Below are 12,927 nucleotides of genomic sequence, written 5' to 3'. Positions count from 1 at the left end.
TGTGAGTGGAGGCGTCTGCGCCACTCACCTTTGACTATTTCGGTAGACATTGCCGAAGAAGTGTTTTGTTTGTGGCACAAATAGAACAATCTTTGGTAACCTGAAAAAGGTAGGCCTTTCCCGATAAAACAAATGTTTTGTCTGCAAATTGAGGGGTAACCTTGAAACTCTATTTCACTATACCTGAGGGCATGCAAACCTTTTGGCATGCAAGCGAAGAGCGACCATTTATTTTTTAAATTTATAGGCCCTCTAACCCTCTAAACTCGTAGGATTGGTCGTTTCCTAACTTGCATAAAGAAAGGATGTGGGGCAAAGCTTTGAAATAATGTCATTTTTATATATGAGACATCCTTATTATGCAACTGGATTAATCGAGTAGTTTTAACGTGGAATTCAAGCTCGTTAAAAAATAAACATAAGCAATGAGCAAGTGTTTCCCCTAGCGTTTAAGCTCATTAAAAAATGAACCAATTTCCGGTAAATAACCATCGTGAATGTATTACTTCAGCCTTTGAAGCCTTGGTCATGTTCTCATCATCACCTCCACTCTGTATTGGCCGATCATTCACCTCCACTTGATTGTTTACCCCTTTTGAGGAACAGCTGCAAAGAGTGATCTTGTTATCCATCCTTGTGACACTGTCGTGATTGGAAAATTCCAAACCTTATCTAGAATCAGCTGCTACCCGAATCTATCACTCGTTCCTCAAAAAATGAGTCTCCTTTAAGCTCTTTTCAACTGACTCGTAAAAAATGAAAAGATTACCGAGCCATTGGCCTCTCCAGCTCGTTAAAGTGACCGGAAGTGCTATCCCTCCTTTCGATTTTAATCTTTTTGGACTTGAGCGATTATTACACAAAAAGATCGAGCGCTTGTTTTGTTCGGCTCGTTAAAATTACCAAAAATTCATCCCTTTTGCATTATTTTATACTTTTTCGGACTTAAGGGATTAGATGAAGAAAAAGGATTTTTGGAGCTTCCTTTACGTCCCTTTTCAGACTCTCTAAAATTGAAAAGGACCGAGTTATCTTTGTCGTTAAACTCGTTAAAACCTAATAGTGACAAACTTCCATAACAAGACAAGAACGAGTTTCACTATTGTTAGGATCGTTAAAACATAGCGATGCGTTTGCCCGAAGGGAAAATTATAGAACAAGCATATGTTATCCTCCTCAAGCTTGACAAAAAGAAAGAGGTACTGGTCAGCAATGACTGGGGAAAAATTGGGAAGAAAACTTGAAGAAACTTTGTTGGTAGCAAGTCGCTCTTGAACATGACACTTTCACTCTGCATCCAAGTCGGGTTGGGTTGTTCCATTCACTGGTCACATCACCATGGTTCCATCACACCATCCACATTTGGGGTTAATGCTACCAATCCATCATGTCAGTGTCGCCGATATGTTTAAGAGAAGTCGCTCAGAGAATTCACCTGTGTCTCACCCACTATAATACATTTTCGCTCCATCTTTCATGACCGCCACCCTGAACCGTATATCACCAGATTGTTTTCACCTCCATTAAAATGATTTGCTCCGTTCCATGTCATTGATGTGGGATTCCCTAAGGCCGTCCTATGACAGATCGCTTCTTGTCGACATCAGCTCATTATCCAAGAATTCGATCCAGGAACAACCCTTTCAGTACTTTGAAGCTTGCATGCCTCAATGGCAAGTTTCTCACTTTCGGCGACAGGTTTACATCAATGGCCTTCAACCGAAAGATTTTGCGTGGTGTTCGACGCTAAGTCCCTTATTCACACCACGTGAATTGCAGTGCAGTACCTTGAGGATCATTATCATTATCGGTGATTCCTCTCATGCCTGTTAACATCTTACATCATTTGCTGGTAATCAGGCGATGTCTTTCCATGTTCGACTCCAGAACATCTCTCACATGGATCGACTTGTACTTAGAGTGAAGATCGAACGAGATTGAAGACCCCAGATCTAGTTTCATCCATCTGGGCTGCGATATGTATTCAGGAAAATAAAGACATCAAATGTACATCATTGTTGCATAGATAATCATCCAATCTAAGGGATGATGGCTCTACCAGAATCATCAGTCTACACTCAGATGATTGTCTGTCCTGTGTACATGAAAATGAATTTATAAAGATGAGCATGGGAATGCCCGCCTCATCTAGATCATGAAAATAATATGAATATAATGTATTGTATTGTATCTTATTACAGGTCGCCTTCCAGCTCGAAAAAACTTCAGATCCTCATGATAAAGCATTTCATCCGACATCAAAAAGATTAACGACCTCATGCTTTAGGGGGCAACTATTATAGACATTTTTGGGCACTACAACCCCAAGTATAAATGTCCATAAACCAAGGGCTCCTAAGTCCCTAAAGGTGTTGTTCCAACTCCTAAAAGAACAAGGTAAACTGATTACAACATCTCCCATAAGTTCTCCATGAAAAACTACTTAGAACTGGTCAAAACTGGACCATTTCACCTGCTCCATAGGCAAAGTGCGTTGCATCCCACCTAAATACACACAGTAGGTGCGATGCATGTCAAAAATCCCTTCTATGGGGTGCGATGGGCGAGAAGGGACAAATGGCAAGGTCAATCCGCAAGGTGGAGGAGCATGGAATCTTCCATAAACCTCTCCTGTGACACTTGCCTCTTTGAATTCGACCAGGGATGAGTAAGAGATCATCAATCTCCAAGTGGAATCAAGAACTATCAGAGGGAAGACACTAATCAAATCTCAAAAGCTGACTCACCTCCCTTGCAGACATCTATATATGGATCCCTCATCCCAAAGATCAGGGGGCTGGAATTTTGTATCTTGTAAGGAAGTGTTGTTGGTTTCTTGGTGCAATATCATAGTGTTGGGTGATCTAAGATTTTCATGAGGTGAAGAAGGGCTTTCTTGCTGAGAGGATGATGCTGGGTCAGAACAATTGGTTGTAATCCTCTTTGCTCTTTCTTGATTATCAATAAAGCTATTCAATTTTTCCTCCACATTCTTGTATGATTGATGATTTATGCATTTGTGTGGTCATTGTACATCTGATCCTATATTGTTTATGATAATAGATCTATGTTCTTGGATAGTGTTATAATGCTTTGATTCCACAGGTACTCTTTGAAGATGGGTAGACAAGGAAGCGAGTGGCAAAAACCTACCAGAAGAGAGAGGAATCGAGCAAGGAACCAAGCGCAAGACAGAGGTTGGTCTCCTTATTCTTCTCTTATCTATTTCTCATAAAGGAAAACGAAAGTAGTTTTTAGTGTGTTTGTTTCTAAGGTAGCTACTAGCCTTAGTGGGATTAGCAGCTCTGCATAGACACTATTCCCCACCGGAGTCGCCATTTTGTTATCGGGAATAGTGTCTATGCAGAGCTGCTAATCCCACTAAGGCTGGTAGCTACCTTAGAAACAAACACACTAAAAACTACTTTCATTTTCCTTTATGAGAAATAGATAAGAGAAGAATAAGGAGACCAACCTCTGTCTTGTGCTTGGTTCCTTGCTTGATTCCTCTCTCTTCTGGTAGGTCTTTGCCACTCGCTTCCTTGTCTACCCAACTTCAAAGAGTACCTGTGGAATCAAAGCAGCATAACACTATCCAAGAACATAGATCTATTATCATAAACAATATAGGATCAGATGTACAATGACCACACAAATGCATAAATCATCAATCATACAAGAGTGTGGAGGAAAACTTGAATAGCTTTATTGATAATCAAGAAAGAGCAAAGAGGATTACAACCAATTGTTCTGACCCAGCATCATCCTCTCAGCAAGAAATCCCTTCTTCACCTCATGAAAAGCTTAGATCACCCAACACTATGATATTGCACCAAGAAATCAACAGCACTTCCTTACAAGATACAAAATTCCATCCCCTGGATCTCTGGGATGAGGGATCCATATATAGATGTTTGCAAGGGAGGTGAGTCAGCTTTGAGAAGGGATTTTTGACATGTATCGCACCTACTGTGTGTATTTAGGTGGGATGCAACGCACTTTGCCTATGGAGCAGGTGAAATGGGCGAGAAGGGACAAATGGCAGGGTCAATCCGCAAGGTGGAGGAGCATGGAATCTTCCAGAAACCTCTCCTGTGACACTTGCCTCTCTGAATTCGACCAGGGATGAGTAAGAGATCATCAATATCCAAGTGGAATCAAGAACTATCAGAGGGAAGACACTAATCAAATCTCAAAAGCTGACTCACCTCCCTTGCAGACATCTATATATGGATCCCTCATCCCAGAGATCAGGGGGCTGGAATTTTGTATCTTGTAAGGAAGTGTTGTTGGTTTCTTGGTGCAATATCATAGTGTTGGGTGATCTAAGCTTTTCATGAGGTGAAGAAGGGCTTCCTTGCTGAGAGGATGATGCTGGTTCAAAACAATTGGTTGTAATCCTATTTTCTCTTTCTTGATTATAAATAAAGCTATTCAAGTTTTCCTCCACATTCTTGTATGATTGATGATTTATGCATTTGTGTGGTCAATGTACATCTGATCATATATTGTTTATGATAATAGATCAATGTTCTTGGATAGTGTTATGCTGCTTTGATTCTACAAGTACTCTTTGAAGTTGGGTAGACAAGGAAGCAAGCGGCAAAGACCTGCCAGAAGAGAGAGGAATCAAGCAAGGAACTAAGCGCAAGACAGAGGTTGGTCTCCTTATTCTTCTCTTATCTATTTCTCATAAAGGAAAACGAAAGTAGTTTTTAGTGGGTTTATTTCTAAGGTAGCTACCAGCCTTAGTGGGATTAGCAGCTCTGCATAGACACTATTCCCAATAACATAATGGTTGTGGTTGAGTAGGTGGTGGAGGAAAAAGAGCGGGAGGAGAGTTGTATTGGGGCCTCCACCCTTGATGAGGTGCATTCCACTGAGGTTGTGGCTGAGCATAAGAGTGAAACGAATGAGCAGCTGGTTGAGTATGATATTGAGATGGATACGACCAAGGAGGGGGTGTGGACCAGGAAGGATGAGCAAGGGGACCTCAAGAAGGCATGGAAGTGTCTTGATTGGGGTTGTAATGAGTCTGGGATGTCCCTTGCATTCCCTGCTGGTAAGGTCTGGGTCCATGTGGCCTCCTTTGGTTCATAAAATAGAGTGGTTCTGTGGCTCCTTCAACCCCTTCATACATAGCTTTGAATTCGGGTAAGGAAGGGCATTGATTCGTACGATGGTCTTCTTCACAAACAAAACACACTTCTACAGAGTGCAATGGACATTCGTTCCTAGGATGCTTTCTAGTGCACCTGGGACAAAAGATGGACAAGGCCCTCTCGGCTTCCTCTTGCTTCCTTTGGATTCGCAAGGTATCCATTTACATAGCAATAGTCTGCCTCATCTCGCTTTTTAAATCTTCCATCTAATTTGCAAGTTCGTTTTTAAGGGATGAACTGGATAAGGGGGTACTGGCTAAAGGTTGACTTCTTCTACCTCTCTTTTTCGCTGCCCTAGAATGGTTTCTAAACACAGTCTTTATGTCATCATAAGGTAGTTGGTCGATGTCTCCCCCGGCCAGCAAATGGAGGGTATCTAGAAGGTCTTTAGAGACTCCTCTGAGTAGAACAACTTCATAGATACGGGGTCAAGTGTGCACTGGCACCTTTATAACTGAGTTGAAACCTCTCTTCATAGTCTTCTAAAGATTCATCACTTCCCATGGTCATTCGGAAGATTTCTTCCTTTCTATCCTTTGACCTACAGTAGTCTCGGTATTTGTTGTTAAAGGCTTGTTGCATCTGAGCCCAAGTTGTGATATTGTTTCCAGGTAACCCCATGAACCAGTGTAATTCTGCATCCTTGAGGGTAGAGGGAAAGAGTTTCAACTTCTTCTCATCTTCTGCATAGTCATAAGTTCGACAGAGAATAGCAAACTCAAAAAAGAAGGTATCAGGGTCTTCGGTAGTCAATCCATGGAAGTGAGGTAAGGCTGAGGGACTTATGCTTTTCATCTTTGTGTCCCCATTGGTCTCTCGGATAGGAAAGGCACCTTCTATTCTCTCCCCATTTCCTCTAACGTTTCTGTTTTCAACCATGGTCTCAGGAGGAATGGTTTCTTGCTCTTCTTCTATTATAGGATATTTGTATATCTCTAGAGGTTCAGTTGTAGGTTCTTCTGGATCACCGCCACCAAAGAAGAGAGAAGGGTGACTTAGTGATGTGGTGGGGGTGTTGGGTAGGAATTTTCCTGAAATGTCTCTGTTCTTACGAGGCATGAAAGGAAATCTATTTTTGGGTGTTTTTTATGTTTCTTTTTCTACTTGTACCTACAAAAACTGAAAGGGATTGAACAGCAAATTGCAACTAACTAAAATAAACCTTGCTGAAATGAAAATCGCAAAATTGAAATGAAAGCAGGAAAGGACTAATTTACGCTTGCTGAAATGAAATTGCGGAATTGTAATCAAAGCAGGAAATTTCTAATCTACTTTTGCAGAATTGAAATTGCAGAATTGAAATGAAACAACTACTCTACTCTTGCTGAAATAAACTATTTAGCAAAATGTTTGGAGTAGAAAATAGAAGAAAAGTAGTAATCACAAAATATTCTGACGCTTCCCCAGCAACGGCACCAAAAATATGGTGAGATCCAGTATTGCAGCAATGATGCTGCAACTCCTGGGACTCCCTACTTTACTTTTATCAACCCAGTAGTTCGTAACAAACTTGGAAGCGACGGTGCTATATGCACAAGTACTAGCTCTTACTGCAGGTTGTCACTTGATCAGCTGGCACAAGTTCGCTAGGAGCTTAAGCCAACTTCTATGAGTTCTCAAAAGAAGCTTTTAACTATGATGGAAGAAATCTAACTCAAAAGAGGCTATTCTACTTGCAGAAAGATGATGAAAACTGAAAGGAAACGCAAACCCTAGCAAACCCTAGTTTCACCCACTAACCCTACTTTTGCAAGAAAAGAGATGGAAACTACTGAAATGGATGTCATTAACTATTGAAAAGGTAAATTGCATGTATTCAAGCTACTTCTGAAGGAAAATGAGAAGGAATCATCCTTTTGTACTTTTGAGAAATTTTATGCAGAATTATTATGCTTGTGTTTTAACTAGTTGTGATTGTGCAGAGGTTTGGTGGCGAAGGGAGATGGAGTTGGCTTTTGCAGGAGGTGAGGAAGGTGTGGAGAGGTCCTAAGAAGTCCCTAGTACCCTTCTGAAGACTTCCATTGCGATCAGACTTCGAAAAATCACTCGCATGAACTTCTACAAGAGACTGCAGGGGATCTACAAGAGGTTCTACAGGAGGAGGCCGAAAGTGGTTTTTGGAGGTTTGAAGGTGGAAAAATGGTGGGAGAATGGAAATGAAGGCTAGATGGAGGTGTTAAGGGGTCTAGGACTTTGTCAATGAAGATCAAGAATGAAGGAGATGGTTGGATTTGTTCAAAGTTCAAGAAAGCAATTTTGCACAAAAATGCAGAAATTAGGGCAGTTTGGAGAAGTATAGCAAATGAGTGGGGGAATCTTGGGAGATGAACTGGAGCAAGTTGTGTGATAGAATAATGATAAGCTAGAATTTTATACAAGTGAGCTGCACACTTACTTTTCAAAACTGACCCAAGCAAGAACTAAAAAAACAGAGTTTTGCCTATTTTAACCTAATTCTGACCTAAAACCAGAAAAGTGTTGAACAGAACTTTATGGACAGGAAGTTATTCAAGAAAGCCATGGGAAATGAATAGGAAAGGATCTAAGCATGTGAATCCCACTGATATCAACTTCTCCAACTTGAAATCTCACACTAGCAATTGCATTGGAAAGAAAAAACAGTGTTTTTGGTGGCAGCAATAGTGCCTTGATCTCAAATCATGGTCCCACAGAGGGAGAAAGGAGATCAAGGCTTGTTTGGTAGCCTTTTTAGATCTTTTTCTGTTACTGCAGCAAACTATCTAATCAACTTGAAGTAAGAACAATTATTCTAACCATCAAAAGCAACCTAACTAACAAAGCAAGATTTAACGTACACAACAGAAATTATCTCATGAATGCAAGAAAAAGCATATAAATACACAAAGGAGGTGTTGGGCACTTGGGTTGGGCCCAAACCCAAGAGCTTCAGCCCTCTAGGAAAGATCAGTGCTGGTTCAAAGCTGGATTCATCTTCATTGATCAAAAAAATAATAGTGACATCACCAAACTATCTGAAAAAAGAGCTCGAAAATGAGCTGAGTACAAGGTTGCACTAAAGTGCAAGAATAGACTATCAAATGGATAACCTACTGAGGCTTGAAGCCTTCTTATTTATACAAGTGAGGACTCCCAACAGTCCTCCTAAACTTTAGGAACTCGGCTACCTAAAACTAAAGATAACAACAACTTTACTAGACTTGCTCAGCTGCCCCTTGGAATCATCATTGTGGGCCTTTGTACTCCGAATTACTGATAGAGAACTCAAGGAAGGGGTCATTAATGAAGGATACACCCCTCCTATACGTCCTCAGCCATGTTTCCTCGAGTTTGGCTGCTAATCTGATCGTAAATTCCTGGTCTTTGTCCAAAAATGTCCAAAAATCTGCAATAAACACTTATTAGACTATGTGGCAAAGTGACTATCCCCATTCACTCTATTGACATAAATATATTCAAAAACATGCACAAAAATATGGAGAATGGTAGATTAAATGAAAATAATATGCAAAATGAGCCCATATAGTTACCAATTTCTGGGGCTCATCAAGGGACTCATCAACCATCAAATATTCCATCCTTGATTCAAAAATACGAGAAGGTTTTCCAAGATCTACCAATGAAGTTACCCTCGAAGAGGAAAATTAAACACATTATCGAAGTCAAACTAGATTCAATGCTAGTAAATGTTAAGCCATATTGTTATCCCCATCACCACAAGATAGAAATAGAACGCTTAATACAAGACCTGTTGAAGCATGGAATCATTACGAAGAGTAGAAGTCCATACACTTCACCCATAGTATTGGACAGGAAGAAGGATGGATCCTTCCGATTATGTATATATTATAGAGGTTTAAAAAAAATCACTATTAAACATAATTCTCTAATTCCGTTCATTGATGAAATTCTAGACGAACTACACGGTGCAGAATACTTTTCCAAATTAGATCTAAGATCATGCTACTACCAAATATGAGTAAGGTTAGAAGATGTCGAAAAGACAACATTCAGGACTCATGAAGGGAATTATGAGTACAAGGTCATGCTATTTGGATTAACAAATGTGCCAACCACCTTCCAAGCAACCATGAATGAACTCTTTTACCCTTATCCATGGAATTGTGTACTAAGTTTCTTCGATGATATTCTAGTGTACAATAAGACATGGAAAGAACATATAAACATCTGGAAGAAGTGTTGTCTGTATTGGAAAAAAAACCAGTTTTATGCCAAGCTATCAAAATGTATGTTTGGGCAAAGGGAGGTTGAATACCTAGGACATATTATATCCAAGGAAGGAGTCCAAGTGGATCCCAAAAAAATCAAGGCAATCAAACAATGTCCCAAACACAAGAATGTAGCCAAGATAAGAGGGTTTTTAGATTTAACAGGGAATTACAGAAGATTTATAAAAAACTATGCACATCTGACAGCACCCCTGACCAATTTGTTAAAGAAGGATGCTTTTCATTGGAATTACCACGCAGATAGGTGTTTTGAAAAATTAAAGAAAGTAATGTCAACCACACAAGTACTAGCAACTCCTGACTTCTAAAAACTGTTTGTAGTCAAATGTGATGCTTCTGGGTCCAGAATTGGAGTTGTATTAATGCAAGATAACCACCCTATAGCATTTGAGAGCAGGAATCTTCATAAATGAGAAATCTTAAAATCAACATACCAAAAGGAGATGCTCTCCATCATACATGCTTTGACAAAATGGTGCCAATATTTTCTTGGAAGTAAATTTTCAATCCAAACAAACCACAACAGTCTTCAGTTCTTACTTTAGCAAAATACATTATCAACATAACAACAGAATTGGATAGAGAAGTTGTCAATCTTCGACTTAGAAATATTACACAAGAAAGGAAAGGAGAATGTCGTAGCTGATGCACTCTCATGTAAGAATGACGACCACACAACATATGCCGCCATGATAGTTGTTCCGGAATGGTTGGATGAATTACGAGCAGAATATGCGAAGGATGAGGATTATGACTCCATGATTAAGGATGTCAATCAGTATACCAACTTCGAGTGGAAGAATGACATATTATGGTACAAGGGTAGAATTTACCTAACACCCGCATCCAAACTTAAGGTGAAAATACTAAAAGAGTGTTACAATTTGCCAGCAGTCGGACATGTCGAATTCTACAAGACTTACTACACCAATGGATTGGAGATTTCTGTGGTGTGGTTTTTGAGATAGTGAGTTCGGATATTCCACAGTCTGCATTTTTATGTCTACATTTCGAGTCTAGAACAAGACTCATCCTCAGGACTGAATCTACAAAGAAGATAAATAAGGCTATATATATGATATGTTGTGCTGCGAAGATGAGGAGTTGACCAATTCAAGGTGAATAATTACTTTTTATTAAACCTAATTTATTTGGACATATTTTTATTCTAATTCATTATTTATTAAGGCCCTTAATTATATCTTTAATTTTATTATAAATCTGTATGATTTTCTATTTTGCTTAAATAATGATTTTTTATGAACTAATGTTTCAATATATTGTTGATATATATTTATTAATGTAAGTTATATTATTATTATTTTTTATTTAATGTAGATCTTGATATTAACATTACTAAACTTATGTTTTTAAAGAGAATATTATTGTAATAAATAAATATATCCTATATTTTTTTCCAATAAATTTACTTTTAATTAAATTATAAATCTTATTAGAATTCTTATTTTAGTATTCATTGTCACTTTACTAATATTTTAATTTTTATTTCTTATAGACCTATGTTATTGGTTAATTGATAATATGTTTTAATATAAATTTTAACTATACCTAACTTCTACCTATGTTAAAATATATTAATTAAAAACATATTTGAAGCATTCATTTATGACTTAACTGTTATTTTAATTTTTATTTTTAATTTTTATTTTTATTTCTTATAGACCCATGTTGATAGTTAATTGATAATATGTTTCAATATAAATTTTTACTATACCTAAATTCCACTTATGTTATATAAGAAATATTAATTAATGTTATTATTAGGGGTAATAGAGGGGTAGGGGTAGGTTAACAAAGGATTGGGACAAAGAAGGGGGGGTCAAAAAGAATTTGTGAGGAGCAGGGGGCGGAGGTGCAGAAATGATGAAGAATGGTAAGGAATGTTATGAAGGGGAGAGCATTTTATTTATTGCGGGGTAGAAGGGAAATCCAATTTCTGCTAACTTCCAAGCCTCCATCCCTATTGAGGTTGTGTGGGTGCTTGATGATTTCAAGTGCCTCCCACACTTTACGTTTAAAATGATGTTTTTCATTGGCAATGACCTTTGTATTTTCCAAGCAGATATGGTGGTTTGTCTTGCCTGCATGCTCTGCTAAAGCTGAAGAATGAGTTCTTTCATTTCGGATATCTGCACTATGCTCCTTAAGCCTGATCTTAATCGACCTACCTGTTTCCCCAATATAGTATTCCCCACAAGAACAATTGATCATTTAAACACCTTTCTGTTATCTTTGTTGTTTCATTACAAATAAACCAAACAAATGGACATAATGGCTACGCCTGGCAGAATGGTGGTATAATACCACGTACCACACATAAGCTAAGATGACACCCTTCCAAGCCTTATATGGTTACGAACCACCCAGGTGGAAGGACTTTGCACTCCTTGATTCTAGGGTGCCAATAGTTAAAGACCACCTAGGAGAAAGTGAAAGGATCATCAACTTACTAAAAGAAAATCTAACCATGGCTCGTAATAGAATGAATAACAAGTCGACCAACCCCGCTCTGAAAGAGAGTTCGAGGAGGGAGATTGGGTCTTTGTTAGACTCCAACCTTATAAGAAACTATCACTAAAACAACAAGGGAAGAATAAATTGTCACCTAAATATTATGGACCGTATCAGATAATCAAAAAGATAAGTAGTCTAGCTTATGGGTTAAAGTAACCGAACAACTTCTGAATCCATAATACCTTTCACGTATCAAGTCTCAAAAGAGTATTAGGGCAAAACCAAATAGAAGAAATAGAAATACTAGAGACCGATGAAGAAGGAAGAATAGCCCTTGAACCTGAAGGTATACTTGCTACGCTAGAAAAAGTTTTATGATCCAAGACAATAAAGGAATACCTCATCAAATGGAAGAGGTTACCAGAGGAAGATTCGTCTTGGGAATCAGAACGTTTCTTGCATCAACACCCATGCGTACCTATGCTTTGAGGAAAAGGCATATTAAGGGGAAGGCAATGTTATGAACTTAAATTCATAACAATTAATTAAAATATTATTTAAATAAATAAATTATTAATTAAAATCAATAAATTAACAAATAATTAGCTAAATGAAGAGACATTAGTCCCCAAGGGACGTGTGTCTTTGATTAGGCATAGCCAGTCAACTCCTATTTAAGGAGCACCGCCTCAGCCTTGTAATCATCATTTTCAAATTTTATCAATTAATATATATATTACATTCAGAACTCATCTGGTGTATTATAATAGTCAATAGCCAGTTAGAAATTTATTCTAACATCCTTCCTGCATAAGGACTCCACAAAGTCCTCTCTTGCAACCATTTGTACATACTACAAATTCTTTGTTTGGATTTGTGATCTTTGACACTAGAGCATGTGTCAAAAACTACTTAAGCTACTCAAAATTGGCCTCGCACTCCTCTATCCATTCAAACTTCTTATAGTTCCTCTGCAATGATGTAATAGGATAGGAAACCTGCAAGAAGTTCTTGATGAACCTCGTGTAATAAATTGCTAACCCCATGAAAGATATCACCTC

This window comes from Pinus tabuliformis, chromosome X (assembly GCF_031772625.1).
Source record: "Pinus tabuliformis cultivar Carrire ecotype Pingquan chromosome X, CPIR1, whole genome shotgun sequence".
Classification (NCBI taxonomy): Eukaryota; Viridiplantae; Streptophyta; class Pinopsida; order Pinales; family Pinaceae; genus Pinus; species Pinus tabuliformis.
This window is presented reverse-complemented; position numbering follows the sequence as displayed.